Here is a 24,493-nt window from a genome sequence, read left to right as displayed (position 1 = left end):
CCAAGTTTTGGGCTCAATCCGAAATCAATAGGTGTTCCAAATTGGACAATTCAAGTTCAACGGCAGTTCGTTCCTAATTGGAGTGGTTGGTGTATTCCATACTTCTAGCGATTGGATTTCACTCAAAACTCACCAAATGACTCTTCCCACCATATTATGATGTTGGCCAAATTTTGCGCTCGACCCGAAATCAATAGGTGTTCCATATTGGCCAATTCAAGTTCAACGACAGTTCGTTCCTAATTGGAGTGGTTGGTGTATTCCATACTTCTAGCGATTGGATTTCACTCAAAACTCACCAAATGACTCCTCCCACCATATTATGATGTTGCCCAAGTTTTGGGCTCGATCCGAAATCCATAGGTGTTCCAAATTGGACAATTCAAGTTCAACGGCAGTTCGTTCCTAATTGGAGTGGTTAGTTTAGTCCATACTTCTAGCGATTGGATTTCACTCAAAACTCACCAATTGACTCGTCCCACCATATTATCATGTTGCCCACGTTTTGGGCTCGATCCGAAATCAACAGGTGTGAGAAATTGGACAATTCAAGTTCAACGGCAGTTCATTCCTAATTGGAGTGGTTGGTGTATTCCATACTTCTAGCGATTGGATTTCACTTAAAACTCACCAAATGACTCCTCCCACCATATTATCATATTGCCCAAGTTTGAGGCTCGATCCGAAATCAGTAGGTGTGAGAAATTGGACAATTCAAGTTCAACGGCAGTTCGTTCCTAGTTGGAGTGGTTGGTGTATTCCATACTTCTAGCGATTGGATTTCACTCAAAACTCACCAAATGACTCCTCTCACCATATTATCATGTTGCCCAAGTTTGGGCTCGAACCGAAATCAATAGGTGCGAGAAATTGGACAATTCAAGTTCAACGGCAGTTCGTTCCTAGTTGGAGTGGTTGGTGTATTCCACACTTCTAGCGATTGGATTTCACTGAAAACTCACCAAATGACTCCTCCCCCCATATTATCATGTTGCCCAAGTTTTGGGCTCGATCCGAAATCAATAGGTGTTCCAAATTGGACAAGTCAAGTTCAGTTCGTTCCGAATTGGAGTGGTTGGTGTATTCCACGCTTCTAGCGGTTGGATTTCACTCAAAACTCAACAAATGACTCCTCCCACCATATTATGGTGTTGCCCAGGTTTTGGACTCAATCCAAAATCAATAGGTGTAAGAAATTGGACAATTCAAGTTCAACGGCTGTTCGTTCCTAATTGGAGTGGTTGGTGTATTCCACACTTCTAGCGATTGGATTTCACTCAAAACTCACCAATTGACTCCTCCCACCATATTATGATGTTGCCCAAGTTTTGGGCTCGATCCGAAATCAATAGGTGTTCCAAATTGGGCAATTCAAGTTCAACGGCAGTTCGTTCCTAATTGGAGTGGTTGGTGTATTCCATACTTCTAGCGATTGGATTTCACTCAAAACTCACCAAATGACTCCTCCCACCATATTATGATGTTGCCCAAGTTTTGGGCTCGATTCGAATTCAATAGGTGTAAGAAATTTTTCAATTCAATTTCAACGACAGTTCTTTCCTAATTGGAGTGGTTGGTGTATTCCATACTTCTAACGATTGGATTTCACCCAAAACTCACCAAATGACTCCTCCCACCATATTATGATGTTGCCCAAGTTTTGGGCTCGATTCGAATTCAATAGGTGTAAGAAATTTTTCAATTCAATTTCAACGACAGTTCTTTCCTAATTGGAGTGGTTGGTGTATTCCATACTTCTAGCGATTGGATTTCACTCAAAACTCACCAAATGACTCCTCCCACCATAATATGATGTTGCCCAAGTTTTGGGCTCGATCCGAAATCAATAGATGTGAGAAATTGGACAATTCAAGTTCAACGGCAGTTCGTTCCTATTTGGGGTGGTTGGTGTATTCCATACTTCTAGCGATTGGATTTCACTCAAAACTCACCAAATGACTCCTCCCACCATATTATGATCTTGCCCACGTTTGGGGCTCGATCCGAAATCAATAGGTGTGAGAAATTGGACAATTCAAGTTCAACGGCAGTTCGTTCCTAATTGGGGTGGTTGGTGTATTCCATACTTCTAGCGATTGGATTTCACTCAAAACTCACCAAATGACTCCTCCCACCATATTATGATGTTGCCCAACTTTGGGGCTCGATCCGAAATCAATAGGTGTGAGAAATTGGACAATTCAAGTTCAACGGCATATCGTCCCTAATTGGAGCGGTTGGTTTATTCCATACTTCTAGCGTTTGGATTTCACCCAAAACTCACCAAATGACTCCTCCCACCATATTATGATGTTGGCCAAGTTTTGGGCTCGATCCGTAATCATTTGGTGTTCGAAATTGCACAATTCAAGTTCAACGGCAGTTCCTTCCTAATTGGAGTGGTTGGTGTATTCCATACTTCTAGCGATTGGATTTCACTCAAAACTAACCAAATGACTCCTCCCACCATGTTATGATGTTGCCCAAGTTTTGGGCTCAATCCGAAATCAATAGGTGTTCCTAATTGGACAATTCAAGTTCAACGGCAGTTCGTTCCTAATTGGAGTGGTTGGTGTATTCCACACTTCTAGTGATTGGATTTCACTCAAAACTCACCAAATGACTCCTCCCCCCATATTATGAGTTTGCCCAAGTTTTGGGCTCGATCCGAAATCAATAGGTGTTCCAAATTGGACAATTCAAGTTCAACGGCAGTTCGTTCCTAATTGGAGGAGTTGGTGTATTCCATACTTCTAGCGATTGGATTTCACTCAAAACTCACCAAATGACTCCTCCCACCATATTATGTTGTTGCCCAAGTTTTGGGCTCGATCCGAAATCAATAGGTGTTCCAACTTGGACAATTCAAGTTCAACAGCAGTTCGTTCCTAATTGGATTGGTTGGTGTATTCCATACTTCTAGAGATTGGATTTCACTCAAAACTCACCAAATGACTCCTCCCACCATATTATGATGTTGCCCAAGTTTTGGGCTCGATCCGAAATCAATAGGTCTTCCAAATTTGACATTTAGAGTTCATCGGCAGTTCGTTCCTAATTGGACTGGTTGGTGTATTCCATACTTCTAGCGATTGGATTTCACTCAAAACTCACCAAATGACTCCTCCCACCATATTATGATGTTGCCCAAGTTTTGGGCTCGATCCAAATTCAATAGGTGTGAGAAATTGGTCAATTCAATTTCAACGACAGTTCTTTCCTAATTGGAGTGGTTGGTGTATTCCATACTTCTAGCGATTGGATTTCACTCAAAACTCACCAGATGACTCCTCCCACCATATTATGATGTTGCCCAAGTTTTGGCCTCGATCCGAAATCAATGGGTGTGAGAAATTGGTCAATTTAATTTCAACGACAATTCGTTCCTAATTGGAGTGGTTGGTGTATTCCATACTTCTACCGATTGGATTTCACTCAAAACTCACCAAATGACTCCTCCCACCATATTATGATGTTGAACCAAGTTTTGGGCTCGATCAGAAATCAATAGGTGTGGGAAATTGGACAATTCAAGTTCAACGGCAGTTCGTTCCGAATTGGAGTGGTTGGTGTATTCCATACTTCTAGCAAATGGATTTCACTCAAAACGCACCAAATGACTCCTCCGACCATATTATGATTTTGCCCAAGTTTTGGGCTCGATCCGAAATCAATAGGTGTGAGAAATTACACAATTCAAGTTCAACGGCAGTTCGTTCCTAATTGGAGTGGTTGGTGTATTCCATACTTCTAGCGATTGGATTTCACTCAAAACTCAACAAATGACTCCTCCCACCATATTATGATGTTGCCCAAGTTTTGGGCTCGATCCGAAATCAATAGGTGTTCCAAATTGGACAATTCAAGTTCAACGGCAGTTCGTTCCTAATTGGAGTGGTTGGTGTATTCCATACTTCTAGCGATTGGATTTCACTCAAAAGTCACCAAATGACTCCTCCCACCATATTATGTTGTTGCCCAAGTTTTGGGCTCGATCCGAAATCAATAGGTGTTCCAAATTGGACAATTCAAGTTCAACAGCAGTTCGTTCCTAATTGGATTGGTTGGTGTATTCCATACTTCTAGAGATTGGATTTCACTCAAAACTCACCAAATGACTCCTCCCACCATATTATGATGTTGAACCAAGTTTTGGGCTCGATCAGAAATCAATAGGTGTGAGAAATTGGACAATTCAAGTTCAACGGCAGTTCGTTCCACATTGGAGTGGTTGGTGTATTCCGTACTTCTAGCGATTGGATTTCACTCAAAACTCACCAATTGACTCCTCCCACCATATTATGATGTTGCCCAAGTTTTGGGCTCGATCCGAAATCAGTTGGTGTTCCAAATTGGACAATTCAAGTTCAACGGCAGTTCGTTCCTAATTGGAGTGGTTGGTGTATTCCATACTTCTAACGATTGGATTTCTATCAAAACTCACCAAATGACTCATCCCACCTTATAATGATGTTGCCCAAGTTTTGGACTCGATCCGAAATCAGTAGGTGTTCCAAATTGGACAATTCAAGTTCAACGGCAGTTCGTTCCTAATTGGAGTGGTTGGTGTATTCCGTACTTCTAGCGATTGGATTTCTCTCAAAACTCACCAAATGACTCCTCCCACCATATAATGATGTTGCCCAAGTTTTGGACTCGATCCGAAATCTGTAGGTGTTCCAAATTGGACAATTCAAGTTCAACGGCAGTTCGTTCCTAATTGGAGTGGTTGGTGTATTCCATACTTCTAGCGATTGGATTTCACTCAAAACTCACCAAATGACTCTTCCCACCATATTATGATGTTGCCCAAGTTTTGGGCTCGATCCGAAATCAATAGGTGTTCCAAATTGGACAATTCAAGTTCAACGGCAGTTCGTTCCTAATTGGAGGAGTTGGTGTATTCCATACTTCTAGCGATTGGATTTCACTCAAAACTCACCAAATGACTCCTCCCACAATATTAGTATGTAGCCCAAGTTTTGGGCTCGATCCGAAATCAATAGGTGTGAGAAATTGGACAATTCAAGTTCAACGGCAGTTCGTTCCTAAATGGAGTGGTTGGTGTATTCCAAACTTCTAGCGATTGGATTTCACTCAAAACTCACCAAATGACTCCTCCCACCATATTATGATGTTGCCCAAGTTTGGGGCTCGATCCGAAATCAATAGGTGTGAGAAATTGGACAATTCAAGTTCAACGGCAGTTCGTTCCTAATTGGAGTGGTTGGTGTATTCCATACTTCTAGCGATTGGATTTCACTCAAAACTCACCAAATGACTCCTCCCACCATATTATGATGTTGCCCAAGTTTGGGGCTCGATCCGAAATCTATAGGTGTGGGAAATTGGACAATTCAAGTTCAACGGCAGTTCGTTCCTAATTGGAGTGGTTGGTGTATTCCATACTTCTAGCGATTGGATTTCACTCAACACTCACCAAATGACTCCTCCCACCATATTCTGATGTTGCCCAAGTTTTGGGCTCGATCCGAAATCAATAGGTGTGAGAAATTGGACAATTCAAGTTCAACGGCAGTTCGTTCCTAATTGGAGTGGTTCGTGTATTCCATACTTCTAGCGATTGGATTTCACTCAAAACTCACCAAATGACTCCTCCCACCATATTATGATGTTGCCCAAGTTTGGGGCTCGATCCGAAATCTATAGGTGTGGGAAATTGGACAATTCAAGTTCAACGGCAGTTCGTTCCTAATTGGAGTGGTTGGTGTATTCCATACTTCTAGCGATTGGATTTCACTCAACACTCACCAAATGACTCCTCCCACCATATTCTGATGTTGCCCAAGTTTTAGGCTCGATCCGAAATCAATAGGTCTTCCAAATTTGACAATTAGAGTTCAACGGCAGTTCGTTCCTAATTGGACCGGTTGGTGTATTCCATACTTCTAGCGATTGGATTTCACTCAAATCTCACCAAATGACTCCTCCCACCATATTATGATGTTGCCAAAGTTTGGGGTTCGATCCGAAATCATTAGGTGTGAGAAATTGGACAATTCAAGTTCAACGGCAGTTCGTTCCTACTTCGAGTGGTTGGTGTATTCCATACTTCTAGCGATTGGATTTCCCTCAAATCTCACCAAATGACTCCACCCACCATATTATGATGTTGCCCAAGTTTGGGGCTCGATCCGAAATCCATAGGTGTGAGAAATTGGACAATTCAAGTTCAACGGCAGTTCGTGCCTAATTGGAGTGGTTGGTGTATTCCATACTTCTAGCGATTGGATTTCACTCAAAACTCACCAAATGACTCCACCCACCATATTATGTTGTTGCCCAAGTTTCGGGCTCGATCCGAAATCCATAGGTGTGAGAAATTGGACAATTCAAGTTCAACGGCAGTTCGTTCCTAATTGGCGTGGTTAGTGTATTCCATACTTCTAGCGATTGGATTTCACTCAAAACTCACCAAATGAATCCTCCCACCATATTATGATGTTGCCCAAGTTTTGGGCTCGATCCGAAATCAATAGGTGTTCCAAATTGGACAATTGAAGTTCAACGGCAGTTCGTTCCTAATTGGAGTGGTTGGTGTATTCCATACTTCTAGCGATTGGATTTCACTCAAAACTCACCAAATGACTCCTCCCACCATATTATGATGTTGCCCAAGTTTTGGGCTCGATCCGAAATCAATAGGTGTTCCAAATTGGACAATTCAAGTTCAACAGCAGTTCGTTCCTAATTGGAGTCGTTGTTGTATTCCAAACTTCTAGCGATTGGATTTCACTCAAAACTCACCAAATGACGCCTCCCACCAAATTATGATGTTGCCCAAGTTTTGGGCTCGATCCGAAATCAATAGGTGTGAGAAATTGGACAATTCAAGTTCAACAACAGTTCGTTCCTAATTGGAGTGGTTGGTGTATTCCATACTTCTAGCGATTGGATTTCACTCAAAACTCACCAAATGACTCCTCCCACCATATTATGATGTTGCCCAAGTTTTGGGAACGATCCAAAATCAATAGGTGTGAGAAATTGGACAATTCAAGTTCAACGGCAGTTCGTTCCTAAATGGAGTGGTTGGTGTATTCCAAACTTCTAGCTATTGGATTTCACTCAAAACTAACCAAATGACGCCTCCCACCATATTATGATGTTGCCCAAGTTTGGGGCTCGGTCCGAAATCAATAGCTGTGAGAAATTGGACAATTCAAGTTCAACGGCAGTTCGTTCCTAATTGGAGTGGTTGGTGTATTCCACACTTCTAGCGATTAGATTTCACTCAAAACTAACCAAATGACTCCTCCCCCCATATTATGATGTTGCCCAAGTTTTGGGCTCTATTCGAAATCAATAGGTGTGGGAAACTGGACAATTCAAGTTTAACGGCAGTTCGTTCCTAGTTGGAGTGGTTGGTGTATTCCATACTTCTAGCGATTGGATTTCACTCAAAACTCACCAAATGACTCCTCCCACCATACTATGATGTTGCCCAAGTTTTGGGCTCGATCCGAAATCAATAGGTGTTCCGAATTGGACAATTCAAGTTCAACGGCAGTTCGTTCCTAATTGGAGTGGTTGGTGTATTCCACACTTCTAGCGATTGGATTTCACTCAAAACCCACCAAATGACTCCTCCCACCGTATTGTGATGTTGCCCAAGTTTTGGGCTCGATCCAAATTCAATAGGTGTGAGAAATTGGTCAATTCAATTTCAACGACAGTTCTTTCCTAATTGGAGTGGTTGGTGTATTCCATACTTCCAGCGATTGGATTTCACTCAAAACTCACCAAATGACTCCTCGCACCATATTAGGATGTTGAACCAAGTTTTGGGCTCGATCAGAAATCAATAGGTGTGAGAAATTGGACAATTCAAGTTCAACGGCAGTTCGTTCCTAATTGGAGTGGTTGGTGTATTCCATACTTCTAGCGATTGGATTTCATTCAAAACTCACCAAATGACTCCTCCCACCATATTATGATGTTCCCCAAGTTTGGGGCTCGATCCGAAATCAATAGGTGTGAGAAATTGGACAATTCATGTTCAACGGCAGTTCGTTCCTAATTGGAGTGGTTGGTGTATTCCATACTTCTAGCGATTGGATTTCACTCAAAACTCACCAAATGACTCCTCCCACCATATTATGATGTTGCCCAAGTTTTGGGCTCGATCCGAAATCAATAGGTGTTCCAAATTGGACAATTCAAGTTCAACGGCAGTTCGTTCCTAATTGGATTGGTTGGTGTGTACCATACTTCTAGCGATTGGATTTCACTCAAAACTCACCAAATGACTCCTCCCACCATATTATGATGTTGAACCAAGTTTTGGGCTCGATCAGAAATCAATAGGTGTGGGAAATTGGACAATTCAAGTTCAACGGCAGTTCGTTCCGAATTGGAGTGGTTGGTGTATTCCATACTTCTAGCAAATGGATTTCACTCAAAACGCACCAAATGACTCCTCCGACCATATTATGATTTTGCCCAAGTTTTGGGCTCGATCCGAAATCAATAGGTGTGAGAAATTACACAATTCAAGTTCAACGGCAGTTCGTTCCTAATTGGAGTGGTTGGTGTATTCCATACTTCTAGCGATTGGATTTCACTCAAAACTCAACAAATGACTCCTCCCACCATATTATGATGTTGCCCAAGTTTTGGGCTCGATCCGAAATCAATAGGTGTTCCAAATTGGACAATTCAAGTTCAACGGCAGTTCGTTCCTAATTGGAGTGGTTGGTGTATTCCATACTTCTAGCGATTGGATTTCACTCAAAAGTCACCAAATGACTCCTCCCACCATATTATGTTGTTGCCCAAGTTTTGGGCTCGATCCGAAATCAATAGGTGTTCCAAATTGGACAATTCAAGTTCAACAGCAGTTCGTTCCTAATTGGATTGGTTGGTGTATTCCATACTTCTAGAGATTGGATTTCACTCAAAACTCACCAAATGACTCCTCCCACCATATTATGATGTTGAACCAAGTTTTGGGCTCGATCAGAAATCAATAGGTGTGAGAAATTGGACAATTCAAGTTCAACGGCAGTTCGTTCCACATTGGAGTGGTTGGTGTATTCCGTACTTCTAGCGATTGGATTTCACTCAAAACTCACCAATTGACTCCTCCCACCATATTATGATGTTGCCCAAGTTTTGGGCTCGATCCGAAATCAGTTGGTGTTCCAAATTGGACAATTCAAGTTCAACGGCAGTTCGTTCCTAATTGGAGTGGTTGGTGTATTCCATACTTCTAACGATTGGATTTCTATCAAAACTCACCAAATGACTCATCCCACCTTATAATGATGTTGCCCAAGTTTTGGACTCGATCCGAAATCAGTAGGTGTTCCAAATTGGACAATTCAAGTTCAACGGCAGTTCGTTCCTAATTGGAGTGGTTGGTGTATTCCGTACTTCTAGCGATTGGATTTCTCTCAAAACTCACCAAATGACTCCTCCCACCATATAATGATGTTGCCCAAGTTTTGGACTCGATCCGAAATCTGTAGGTGTTCCAAATTGGACAATTCAAGTTCAACGGCAGTTCGTTCCTAATTGGAGTGGTTGGTGTATTCCATACTTCTAGCGATTGGATTTCACTCAAAACTCACCAAATGACTCTTCCCACCATATTATGATGTTGCCCAAGTTTTGGGCTCAATCCGATATCAATAGGTGTGAGAAATTGGACAATTCAAGTTCAACGGCAGTTCGTCCCTAATTGGAGTGGTTGGTTTATTCCATACTTCTAGCGATTGGATTTCACTCAAACCTCACAGAATGACTCCTCCCATCCTGTTATGATGTTATCCAAGTTTGGGGCTCGATCCGAAATCAATAGGTGTGAGAAATTGGACAATTCAAGTTCAACGGCAGTTCGTTCCTAATTGGAGTGATTGGTGTATTCCACACTTCTAGCGATTGGATTTCACTCAAAACTCACCAAATGACTCCTCCCACCATATTATGATGTTGCCCAAGTTTTGGGCTCGATCCGATATCAATAGGTGTGAGAAATTGGACAATTCAAGTTCAACGGCAGTTCGTTCCTAATTGGTGTGGTTGGTGTATTCCATACTTCTAGCGATTGGATTTCACTCAAAACTCACCAAATAACTCCTCGCAACATATTATCAGGTTGCCCAAGTTTTGGGCTCGATCGGAAATCAAAACGTGTGAGAAATTGGAGAATTCAAGTTCAACGGCAGTTCGTTCCTAATTGGAGTGGTTGGTGTATTACATACTACTAGCGATTGGATTTCACTCAAAACTCACCAAATGACTCCTCCCACCATATTATGATGTTGCCCGAGTTTGGCGCTCGATCCGAAATCAATAGCTGTGAGAAATTGGACAATTCAAGTTCAACGGCAGTTCGTTCCTAATTGGAGTGGTTGGTGTATTCCATACTTCTAGCGATTGGATTTCTCCCAAAACTCACCAAATGACCCCTCCCACCATATTATCATGATGCCCAAGTTTTGGGCTCGATCCGAAATCAATAGGTGTGAGAAATTGGACAATGGAAGTTCAACGGCAGTTCGTTCCTAATTGGAGTGGTTGGTGTATTCCATACTTCTAGCGATTGGATTTCACTCAAAACTCACCAAATGACTCCTCCCACCATATTATGATGTTGCCCAAGTTTTGGGCTCGATCCGAAATCAATAGGTGAAAGAAATTGGACAATTCAAGTTCAACGGCAGTTCGTTCCTAATTGGAGTGGTTGGTATATTCCATACTTCTAGCGATTGGATTTCTCCCAAAACTCACCAAATGACCCCTTCCACCATATTATCATGATGCCCAAGTTTTGGGCTCGATCCGAAATCAATAGGTGTGAGAAATTGGACAATGGAAGTTCAACGGCAGTTCGTTCCTAATTGGAGTGGTTGGTGTATCCCATACTTCTAGCGATTGGATATCTTTCCAAACTCACCAAATGACTCCTCCCACCATATTATGATGTTGCCCAAGTTTGGGGCCCGATCCGAAATCAATAGGTGTGGGAAATTGGACAATTCAAGTTCCACGGCAGTTCGTTCCTAATTGGAGCGGTTGGTGTATTCCATACTTCTAGCGATTGGATTTCACTCAAAACTCCCCAAATGACTCCTCCCACCATATTATGATGTTGCCCAAGTTTTGGGCCCGATCCGAAATCAATAGGTGTGGGAAATTGGACAATTCAAGTTCCAAGGCAGTTCGTTCCTAATTGGGGTGGTTGGTGTATTCCATACTTCGAGCGATTGGATTTCACTCAAAACTCACCAAATGACTCCTCCCACCATATTATGATGTTGCCCAAGTTTTGGGCCCGATCCGAAGTCAATAGGTGTGGGAAATTGGACAATTCAAGTTCAACGGCAGTGCGTTCCTAATTGGAGTGGGTGGTGTATTCCACACTTCTAGCGATTGGATTTCTCTCAAAACTCACCAAATGACTCCCCCCACGATATTATGATGCTGCCCAAGTTTTGGGCTCGATCTGATATCAATAGGTGTGAGAAATTGGACAATTCAAGTTCAACGGCAGTTCGTTTCTAATTGGAGTGGTTGGTGTATTCCACACTTCTAGCGATTGGATTTCTCTCAAAACTCACCAAATGACTCCCCCCACGATATTATGATGCTGCCCAAGTTTTGGGCTCGATCTGATATCAATAGGTGTGAGAAATTGGACAATTCAAGTTCAACGGCAGTTCGTTTCTAATTGGAGTGGTTGGTGTATTCCAGACTTCTAGCGATTGGATTTCACTCAAAACTCACCAAATGACTCCTCCCACCATATTATGATGTTGCCCAAGTTTTGGGCCCGATCCGAAATCAATAGGTGTGGGAAATTGGACAATTCAAGTTCCACGGCAGTTCGTTCCTAATTGGAGTGGTTTGTGTATACCATACTTCTAGCGATTAGATTTCACTTAAAACTCACCAAATGACTCCTCCCACCATATTATGATGTTGCCCAAGTTTTGGGCTCGATCCGAAATCAATAGGTGTGAGAAATTGGTCAATTCAAGTTCAACGGCAGTTCGTTCCTAATTGGAGTGGTTGGTGTATTCCGTACTTCTAGCGATTGGATTTGACGCAAAATTCCCCAGTTGATCCTGCCACCATATTATGATGTTGCCCAAGTTTTGGGCTCGATCCGAAATCAATAGGTGAAAGAAATTGGACAATTCAAGTTCAACGGCAGTTCGTTCCTAATTGGAGTGGTTGGTGTATTCCATACTTCTAGCGATTGGATTTCACTCAAAACTCACCAAATGACTCCTCCCACCATATTATGACGTTGCCCAAGTTTTGGGCTCGATCCGATATCAATAGGTGTGAGAAATTGGACAATTCAAGTTCAACGGCAGTGCGTTCCTAATTGGAGTGGGTGGTGTATTCCACACTTCTAGCGATTGGATTTCTCTCAAAACTCACCAAATGACTCCCCCCACGATATTATGATGCTGCCCAAGTTTTGGGCTCGATCTGATATCAATAGGTGTGAGAAATTGGACAATTCAAGTTCAACGGCAGTTCGTTTCTAATTGGAGTGGTTGGTGTATTCCAAGCTTCTAGCGATTGGATTTCACTCGAAACTAACGAAATGACTCCTCCCACCATATTATGATGTTGCCCAAGTTTTGGGCTCGATCCGAAATCAATAGGTGTGAGAAATTGGACAATTCAAGTTCAACGGCAGTTCGTTCCTAATTGGAGTGGTTGGTGTATTCCATACTTCTAGCGATTGGATTTCACTCAAAACTCACCAGATGACTCCTCCCAACATATTATCAGGTTGCCCAAGTTTTGGGCTCGATCGGGAATCAATAGGTGTGAGAAATTGGAAAATTCAAATTCAACGGCAGTTCGTTCCTAATTGGAGTGGTCGGTGTATTCCATACTTCTAGCGATTGGATTTCACTCAAAACTGACCAAATGACTCCTCCCACGATATTACGATGTTGCCTAAGTTTTGGGCTCGATCCGAAATCAATAGGTGTGCGAAATTGGACAATTCAAGTTCATCGGCAGTTCGTTCCTAATTGGAGTGGGTGGTGTATTCCGCACTTCTAGCGATTGGATTTCACTCAAAACTCACCAAATGACTCCTCCCACCATATTATGGTGTTGCCCAAGTTTTGGGCTCGATCCGAAATCAATAGGTGTGAGAAATTGGTCAATTCAAGTTCAACGGCAGTTCGTTCCTAATTGGAGTGGTTGGTGTATTCCGTACTTCTAGCGATTGGATTTGACGCAAAACTCCCCAATTGATCCTGCCACCATATTATGATGTTGCCCAAGTTTTGGGCTCGATGCGAAATCAATAGGTGAAAGAAATTGGACAATTCAAGTTCAACGGCAGTTCGTTCCTAATTGGAGTGGTTGGTGTATTCCATACTTCTAGCGATTGGATTTCACTCAAAACTCACCAAATGACTCCTCCCACCATATTATGATGTTGCCCAAGTTTTGCGCTCGATCCGAAATCAATAGGTGAAAGAAATTGGACAATTCAAGTTCAATGGCAGTTCGTTCCTAATTGGAGTGGTTGGTGTATTCCATACTTCTAGCGATTGGATTTCACTCAAAACTCACGAAATGACTCCTCCCATCATATTATGATGTTGCCCAAGTTTTGGGCCCGAGCCGAAATCAATAGGTGCGGGAAATTGGACAATTCAAGTTCCACGGCAGTTCGTTCCTAATTGGAGTGGTTGGTGTATTCCATACTTCTAGCGATTGGATTTTACTCAAAACTCACCAAATGACTCCTCCCACAATATTATGACGTTGCCCAAGTTTGGGGCTCGATCCGAAATTAATAGCTGTGAGAAATTGGACAATTCAAGTTCAACGGCAGTTCGTTCCTAATTGGAGTGGTTGGTGTATTCCATACTTCCAGCGATTGGATTTCACTCAAAACTCACCAAATGACTCCCCCCACCATATTATGAAGTTGCCCAAGTTTTGGGCTCGATCCTAAATCAATACGTGTGAGAAATTGGATAATTCAAGTTCAACGGCAGTTCGTTCCTAATTGGAGTGGTAGGTGTATTCCATACTTCTAACGATTGGATTTCACTCAAAACTCACCAAATGACTCGTCCCACCATATTATGAAGTTGCCCAAGTTTTGGGCTCGATCCGAAATAAACAGGTGTGAGAAATTGGACAATTCAAGTACAACGGCCGTTCGTTCCTAATTGGAGTGGTTGGTGTATTCTAGACATCTAGCGATTGGATTTCACTCAAAACTCACCAAATGACTCCTCCCACCATATTATGATGTTGCCCAAGTTTTGGGCCCGATCCGAAATCAATAGGTGTGGGAAATTGGACAATTCAAGTTCCACGGCAGTTCGTTCCTAATTGGAGTGGTTTGTGTATTCCATACTTCTAGCGATTAGATTTCACTTAAAACTCACCAAATGACTCCTCCCACCATATTATCATGTTGCCCAAGTTTTTGGCTCGATCGGAAATCAATAGGTGTGAGAAATTGGACAATTCAAATTCAATGGCAGTTCGTTCCTAATTGGAGTGGTTGGTGTATTCCATACTTCCAGCGATTGGATTTCACTCAAAACTCACCAAATGACTCCCCCCACCATATTATGAAGTTGCCCAAGTTTTGGGCTCGATCCGAAATCAATAGGTGTGCGAAATTGGACAATTCAAGTTCAACGGTAGTTCGTTCCTAATTGGAGTGGGTGGTGTATTCCACACTTCTAGCGATTGGATTTCACTCAAAACTCACCAAATGACTCCTCCCACCATATTATGATGTTGCCCAAGTTTTGGGCTCGATCCGAAATCAATAGGTGTGAGAAATTGGTCAATTCAAGTTCAACAGCAGTTCGTTCCTAATTGGAGTGGTTGGTGTATTCCGTACTTCTAGCGATTGGATTTGACGCAAAATTCCCCAGTTGATCCTGCCACCATATTATGATGTTGCCCAAGTTTTGGGCTCGATCCGAAATCAATAGGTGAAAGAAATTGGACAATTCAAGTTCAACGGCAGTTCGTTCCTAATTGGAGTGGTTGGTGTATTCCATACTTCTAGCGATTGGATTTCACTCAAAACTCACCAAATGACTCCTCCCACCATATTATGAAGTTGCTCAAGTTTTGGGATCGATCCGAAATTAATAGGTGAAAGAAATTGGACAATTCAAGTTCAACGGCAGTTCGTTCCTAATTGGAGTGGTTGGTATACTTCTAGCGATTGGATTTCACTCAAAACTCACCAAATGACTCCTCCCACCATATTATGACGTTGCCCAAGTTTTGGGCTCGATCCGATATCAATAGGTGTGAGAAATTGGACAATTCAAGTTCAACGGCAGTGCGTTCCTAATTGGAGTGGGTGGTGTATTCCATACTTCTAGCGATTGGATTTCACTCAAAACTCACCAGATGACTCCTCCCAACATATTATCAGGTTGCCCAAGTTTTGGGCTCGATCGGAAATCAATAGGTGTGAGAAATTGGAAAATTCAAATTCAACGGCAGTTCGTTCCTAATTGGAGTGGTCGGTGTATTCCATACTTCTAGCGATTGGATTTCACTCAAAACTGACCAAATGACTCCTCCCACCATATTACGATGTTGCCTAAGTTTTGGGCTCGATCCGAAATCAATAGGTGTGCGAAATTGGACAATTCAAGTTCATCGGCAGTTCGTTCCTAATTGGAGTGGGTGGTGTATTCCGCACTTCTAGCGATTGGATTTCACTCAAAACTCACCAAATGACTCCTCCCACCATATTATGATGTTGCCGAAGTTTTGGGCTCGATCCGAAATCAATAGGTGTGAGAAATTGGTCAATTCAAGTTCAACGGCAGTTCGTTCCTAATTGGAGTGGTTGGTGTATTCCGTACTTCTAGCGATTGGATTTGACGCAAAACTCCCCAATTGATCCTGCCACCATATTATGATGTTGCCCAAGTTTTGGGCTAGATCCGAAATCAATAGGTGAAAGAAATTGGACAATTCAAGTTCAACGGCAGTTCGTTCCTAATTGGAGTGGTTGGTGTATTCCATACTTCTAGCGATTGGATTTCACTCAAAACTCACCAAATGACTCCTCCCACCATATTATGATGTTGCCCAAGTTTTGCGCTCGATCCGAAATCAATAGGTGAAAGAAATTGGACAATTCAAGTTCAACGGCAGTTCGTTCCTAATTGGAGTGGTTGGTGTATTCCATACTTCTAGCGATTGGATTTCACTCAAAACTCACCAAATGACTCCTCCCACCATATTACGAAGTTGCCCAAGTTTTTGGCTCGATGCGAAATCAACAGGTGTGAGAAATTCGACAATTCAAGTTTAATGGCAGTTCGTTCCTAATTGTAGTGGTTGGTGTATTCCATACTTCTAGCGATTGGATTTCCCTCAAAACTCACCAAACGACTCCTCCCACCATCTTATGAAGTTGCCCAAGTTTGGGGCTCGATCCGAAATAAATAGGTGTTCCAAATTGGACAATTCAAGTTCAACGGCAGTTCGTTCCTAATTGGAGTGGTTGGTGTATTCCATACTTCTAGCGATTGGATTTCACTCGAAACTCACCAAATGACTCCTCCCACCATATTATGATGTTGCCCAAGTTTTGGGCCCGATCCGAAATCAATAGGTGTGGGAAATTGGACAATTCAAGTTCCACGGCAGTTCGTTCCTAATTGGAGTGGTTGGTGTATTCCATACTTCTAGCGATTGGATTTCACTCAAAACTCACGAAATGACTCCTCCCATCATATTATGATGTTGCCCAAGTTTTGGGCCCGAGACGAAATCAATAGGTGCGGGAAATTGGACAATTCAAGTTCCACGGCAGTTCGTTCGAAATTGGAGTGGTTGGTGTATTCCATACTTCTAGCGATTGGATTTCACCCAAAACTCACCAAATGACCCCTCCCACCATATTATCATGTTGCCCATGTTTTGGGCTCGATCCGAAATCAATAGGTGTGAGAAATTGGACAATTCAAGTTCAACGGCAGTTCGATCCTAATTGGAGTGGTTGGTGTATTCCACACTTCTAGCGATTGGATTTTACTCAAAACTCACCAAATGACTCCTCCCACAATATTATGACGTTGCCCAAGTTTGGGGCTCGATCCGAAATTAATAGCTGTGAGAAATTGGACAATTCAAGTTCAACGGCAGTTCGTTCCTAATTGGAGTGGTTGGTGTATTCCATACTTCCAGCGATTGGATTTCACTCAAAACTCACCAAATGACTCCCCCCACCATATTATGAAGTTGCCCAAGTTTTGGGCTCGATCCTAAATCAATACGTGTGAGAAATTGGACAATTCAAGTTCAACGGCAGTTCGTTCCTAATTGGAGTGGTAGGTGTATTCCATACTTCTAACGATTGGATTTCACTCAAAACTCACCAAATGACTCGTCCCACCATATTATGAAGTTGCCCAAGTTTTGGGCTCGATCCGAAATAAACAGGTGTGAGAAATTGGACAATTCAAGTACAACGGCCGTTCGTTCCTAATTGGAGTGGTTGGTGTATTCTAGACATCTAGCGATTGGATTTCACTCAACACTCACCAAATGACTCCTCCCACCGTATTATGATGTTTCCGAAGTTTGGGGTTCAATCTGAAATAAACAGGTGTAAGAAATTGGACAATTGAAGTTCAACGGCAGTTCGTTCCTAATTGGAGTGGTTGGTGTATTCCATACTTCTAGCGTTTGGATTTCACTCAAAACACACCAAATGACTCTTCCCACCATATTATGATGTTGCCCAAGTTTTGCTCTCGATCCGAAGTCAATAGGTGAAAGAAATTGGACAATTCAAGTTCAACGGCAGTTCGTTCCTAATTGGAGTGGTTGGTGTATTCCATACTTCTAGCGATTGGATCTCACTCAAAACTCACCAAATGACTCCTCCCACCATATTACGAAGTTGCCCAAGTTTTTGGCTCGATCCGAAATCAATAGGTGTGAGAAATTCGACAATTCAAGTTCAATGGCAGTTCGTTCCTTATTGGAGTGGTTGCTGTATTCCATACTTCTAGCGATTGGATTTCCCTCAAAACTCACCAAATGACTCCTCCCACCATCTTATGAAGTTGCCCAAGTTTGGGGCTCGATCCGAAATAAATAGGTGTTCCAAATTGGACAATTCAAGTTCAACGGCAGTTCGTTCCTAATTGGAGTGGTTGGTGTATTCCATACTTCTAACGATTGGATTTCACTCAAAACTCACCAACTGACTCCTCCCACCTTATTATGATGTTGCCCGAGTTTGGGGCTCGATCCGAAATCAATAGCTGTGAGAAGTTGGACAATTCAAGTTCAACGACAGTTCCTTCCTAATTGGAGTGGTTGGTGTATTCCATACTTCTAGCGATTGGATTTCACCCAAAACTCACCAAATGACCCCTCCCACCATATTATCATGTTGCCCATGTTTTGGGCTCGATCCGAAATCAATAGGTGTGAGAAATTGGACAATTCAAGTTCAACGGCAGTTCGATCCTAATTGGAGTGGTTGGTGTATTCCACACTTCTAGCGATTGGATTTCACTCAAAACTCACCAAATGACTCCACCCACCACATTACGATGTTGCCCAAGTTTTGGGCTCGATCCGAAATCAATAGGTGTGAGAAATTGGACAATTCAAGTTCAACGGCAGTTCTTTCCAAATTGGATTGGTTGGTGTATTCCATACTTCTAGCGATTGGATTTCACTCAAAACTAACCAAATGACTCCTCCCACCATATTATGATGTTGCACAAGTTTTGAGCTAGATCCGAAATCAATAGGTGTGAGTAATTGGACAATTCAAGTTCAACGGCAGTTCGTTCCTAATTGGAGTGGTTGGTGTATTCCATACTTCTAGCGATTGGATTTCACTCAAAACTAACCAAATGACTCCTCCCACCGTATTATGATGTTCCCCAAGTTTTGGGCTCGATCCGAAATCAATAGGTGTGAGAAATTGGACAATTCAAGTTCAACGGCAGTTCGTTCCTAATTGGAGTGGTTGGTGTATTCCATACTTCTAGCGATTGGACTTCACTCAAAATTCACCAAATGACTCCTCCCACCATATTATGATGTTGCCCAAGTTTCGGGCTCGATCCGAAATCCATAGGTGTGAGAAATTGGACAATTCAAGTTCAACGGAAGTTCGTTCCTAATTGGAGTGGTTGGTGTATTCCATACTTCTAGCGATTGGATTTCACTCAAAACTCACCAAATGACTCCTCCCACCATATTATGATGTTGCCCAAGTTTTGGGCCCGATCCGAAATCAATATGTGTGGGAAATTGGACAATTCAAGTTCCACGGCAGTTCGTTCCTAATTGGAGTGGTTGGTGTATTCCATACTTCTAGCGATTGGATTTCACTCAAAACTCACCAAATGACTCCTCCCACCATATTATCATGTTGTCCAAGCTTTGGGCTCGATCGGAAATCAATCGGTGTGAGAAATTGGACAATTCAAATTCAACGGCAGTTCGTTCCTAATTGGAGTGGTCGGTGTATTCCATACTTCTAGCGATTGGATTTCACTCAAAACTGACCAAATGACTCCTCCCACCATATTACGATGTTTCCTAAGTTTTGGGCTCGATCCGAAATCAATAGGTGTGCGAAATTGGACAATTCAAGTTCATCGGCAGTTCGTTCCTAATTGGAGTGGGTGGTGTATTCCGCACTTCTAGCGATTGGATTTCACTCAAAACTCACCAAATGACTCCTCCCACCATATTATGATGTTGCCGAAGTTTTGGGCTCGATCCGAAATCAATAGGTGTGAGAAATTGGTCAATTCAAGTTCAACGGCAGTTCGTTCCTAATTGGAGTGGTTGGTGTATTCCGTACTTCTAGCGATTGGATTTGACGCAAAACTCCCCAATTGATCCTGCCACCATATTATGATGTTGCCCAAGTTTTGCGCTCGATCCGAAATCAATAGGTGAAAGAAATTGGACAATTCAAGTTCCACGGCAGTTCGTTCCAAATTGGAGTGGTTGGTGTATTCCATACTTCTAGCGATTGGATTTCACTTAAAACTCACCAAATGACTCCTCCCACCATATTATGATGTTGCCCAAGTTTGGGGTTCGATCCGAAATCAATAGGTGTGAGAAATTCGACAATTCAAGTTCAACGGCAGTTCGTTCCTAATTGGAGTGGTTGGTGTATTCCATACTTATAGCGATTGGATTTCACTCAAAACTCACCAAATGACTCCTCCCACCATATTATGCTGTTTCCCAAGTTTGGGGATCGATCCGAAATCAATAGGTGTGAAAAATTGGACAATTCATGTTCAACGGCAGTTCGTTCCTAATTGGAGTGGTTGGTGTATTCCATACTTCTAGCGATTGGATTTCACCCAAAACTCACCAAATGACCCCTCCCACCATATTATCATGTTGCCCAAGTTTTGGGTTCGATCCGAAATCAATAGGTGTGAGAAATTGGACAATGGAAGTTCAACAGCAGTTCGTTCCTAATTGGAGTGGTTGGTGTATTCCATACTTCTAGCGATTGGATTTCACTCAAAACTCACCAAATGACTCCTCCCACCATATTATGATGTTGCCCAAGTTTTGGGCTCGATCCGAAATCAATAGGTGTGAGAAATTGGACAATTCAAGTTCAACGGCAGTTCGTTCCTAATTGGAGTGGTCGGTGTATTCCACACTTCTAGCGACTGTATTTCACTCAAAACTCACCAAATGACTCCTCCCACCATATTATGATGTTGCCCAAGTTTTGGGCTCGATCCGAAATCAATAGGTGTGAGAAATTGGACAATTCAAGTTCAATGGCAGTTCGTTCCTAATTGGAGTGGTTGGTGTATTCCACACTTCTAGCGATTGGATTTCACTCAAAACTCACCAAATTACTCCTCCCACCATAGTATGATGTTGCCCAAGCTTGGACAATTCAAGTTCAACGGCAGTTCGTTCCTAATTGGAGTGGTTAGTTTAGTCCATACTTCTAGCGATTGGATTTCACTCAAAACTCACTAATTGACTCCTCCCACCATATTATCATGTTGCCCACGTTTTGGGCTCGATCCGAAATCAACAGGTGTGAGAAATTGGACAATTCAAGTTCAACTGCAGTTCATTCCTAATTGGAGTGGTTGGTGTATTCCATACTTCTAGCGATTGGATTTCACTCAAAACTCACCAAATGACTTCTCCCACCATATTATGATGTTGCCCAAGTTTTGGGCTCGATCCGAAATCAATAGGTGTTCCAAATTGGACAATTCAAGTTCAACGGCAGTTCTTTCCAAATTGGAGTGGTTGGTGTATTTCATACTTCTAGCGATTGGATTTCACTCAAAACTAACCAAATGACTCCTCCCACCATATTATGATGTTGCCCAAGTTTTGAGCTCAATCCGAAATCAATAGGTGTTCCAAATTGGACAATTCAAGTTCAACGGCAGTTCGTTCCTAATTGGAGTGGTTGGTGTATTCCATACTTCTAGCGATTGGATTTCACTCAAAACTCACCAAATGACTCCTCCCACCATATTATGATGTTGCCCAAGTTTTTGGCTCGATCCGAAATCAATAGGTATTCCAAATTGGACAATTCAAGTTCAACGGCAGTTCGTTCCTAATTGGAGTGGTTGGTGTATTCCATACTTCTAGCGATTGGATTTCACTCAAAACTAACCAAATGACTCCTCCGACCATATTATGTTGTTGCCCAAGTTTTGGGCTCGATCCGAAATCAATAGGTGTGAGAAATTGGACAATTCAAGTACAACGGCAGTTCGTTCCTAATTGGAGTGGATGGTGTATTCCACACTTCTAGCGATTGGATTTCACTCAAAACTCACCAAATGACTCCACCCACCACATTACGACGTTGCCCAAGTTTGGGGCTCGATCCGAAATCAAAAGTTGTGAGAAATTGGACAATTCAAGTTCAACGGCAGGTCGTTCCTAATTGGAGTGGTTGGTGTATTCCATACTTCTAGCGATTGGATTTCACTCAAAACTCACCAAATGACTCCTCCCATCATATTATGACATTGCCCAAGTTTTAGGCTCGTTCCGAAATCAATAGGTTTTCCAAATTGGACAATTCAAGTTCAACGACAGTTCGTTCCTAATTGCAGTGGTTGGTGTATTCCATACTTCTAGCGATTGGATTTCAGTCAAAACTCACCAAATGACTCCTCCCACCATATTATGATGTTGGCCAAGTTTTGGGCCCGATCCGAAATCAATAGGTGTGAGAAATTGGACAATTCAAGTACAACGGCAGTTCGTTCCTAATTGGAGTGGTTGGTGTATTCCACACTTCTAGCGATTGGATTTCACTCAAAACTCACCAAATGACTCCACCCACCACATTACGATGTTGCCCAAGTTTTGGGCTCGATCCGAAATCAATAGGTGTGAGAAATTGGACAATTCAAGTTCAACGGCAGTTCTTTCCAAATTGGAGTGGTTGGTGTATTCCATACTTCTAGCGATTGGATTTCACTCAAAACTAACCAAATGACTCCTCCCACCATATTATGATGTTGCCCAAGTTTTGAGCTCGATCCGAAATCAATAGGTGTGAGTAATTGGACAATTCAAGTTCAACGGCAGTTCGTTCCTAATTGGAGTGGTTGGTGTATTCCATACTTCTAGCGATTGGATTTCACTCAAAACTCACCAAATGACTCCTCCCACCATATTATGATGTTCCCCAAGTTTTGGGCTCGATCCGAAATCAATAGGTGTGAGAAATTGGACAATTCAAGTTCAACGGCAGTTCGTTCCTAATTGGAGTGGTTGGTGTATTCCATACTTCTAGCGATTGGACTTCACTCAAAATTCACCAAATGACTCCTCCCACCATATTATGATGTTGCCCAGGTTTCGGGCTCGATCCGAAATCAATAGGTGTGAGAAATTGGACAATTCAAGTTCAACGGAAGTTCGTTCCTAATTGGAGTGGTTGGTGTATTCCATACTTCTAGCGATTGGATTTCACACAAAATTCACCAAATGACTAGTCCCACCATATTATGATGTTGCCCAAGTTTGGGGCTCAATCCGAAATCAATAGGTGTGAGAAATTGGACAATTCAAGTTCAACGGCAGTTCGTTCCTAATTGGAGTGGTTGTTGTATTCCATACTTCTTGCGATTGTATTTCACTCAAAACTCACCAAATGACTCCTCCCACCATATTATGATGTTGCCCAAGTTTTGGGCTCGATCCGAATTCAATAGGTGTTCCAAATTGGACAATTCATGTTCAACGGCAGTTCGTTCCTAATTGCAGTGGTTGGTGTATTCCATACTTCAAGCGATTGGATTTCACTCAAAACTCACCAAATGACTCCTCCCACCATATTATGATGTTGTCCAAGTTTTGGGCTCGATCCGAAATCAATAGGTGTTCCAAATTGGACAATTCAAGTTCAACGGCAGTTCGTTCCTAATTGGAGTGGTTGGTGTATTCCATACTTCAAGCAATTGGATTTCACTGAAAATTCACCAAATGACTCCTCCCCCCATATTATGATGTTGCCCAAGTTTTGGGCTCGATCCGAATTCAATAGGTGTGAGAAATGGGTCAATTCAATTCCAACGACAGTTCTTTCCTAATTGGAGTGGTTGGTGTATTCCATACTTCTAGCGATCGGATTTCACTCGAAACTCAGCAAATGACTCCTCCCACCATATTATGATGTTGCCCAAGTTTTGGGCTCGATCCGAAATCAATAGGTGTGAGAAATTGGACAATTCAAGTTCAACGGCAGTTCGTTCCTAATTGGAGTGGTTGTTGTATTCCATACTTCTTGCGATTGTATTTCACTCAAAACTCACCAAATGACTCCTCCCACCATATTATGATGTTGCCCAAGTTTTGGGCTCGATCCGAATTCAATAGGTGTTCCAAATTGGACAATTCAAGTTTAACGGCAGTTCATTCCTAATTGCAGTGGTTGGCCTATTCCATACTTCTGGCGATTGGATTTCACTCAAAACTCACCAAATGACTCCTCCCACCATATTATGATATTGCCCAAGTTTGGGGCTCGATCCGAAATCAATAGGTGTTCCAAATTGGACAATTCAAGTTCAACGGCAGTTCGGTCCTAATTGGAGTGGTTGGTATTTTGCATACTTCTAGCGATCGGATTTCACTCAAAACTCAGCATATGACTCCTCCCACCATATTCTGATGTTGCCCAAGTTTTGGGCTCGATCCGAATTCAATAGGTGTGAGAAATTGGTCAATTTAATTTCAACGACAGTTCTTTCCTAATTGGAGTGGTTGGTGTATTCCATACTTCTAGGAATTGGATTTAACTCAAAACTCACCAAATGACTCCTCCCACCATATTATGATGTTGCCCAAGTTTTGGGCTCGATCCGAAATCAATAGGTGTGAGAAATTGGACAATTCAAGTTCGACGGCAGTTCGTTAATAATTGGAGTGGTTGGTGTATTCCATACTTCTAGCGGTTGGATTTCACTCAAAACTCATCAAATGA

Source organism: Prunus avium, chromosome 5 (genome assembly GCF_965620075.1).
Source record: "Prunus avium chromosome 5, drPruAviu1.hap1.1, whole genome shotgun sequence".
Lineage (NCBI taxonomy): Eukaryota > Viridiplantae > Streptophyta > Magnoliopsida > Rosales > Rosaceae > Prunus > Prunus avium.
This window is presented reverse-complemented; position numbering follows the sequence as displayed.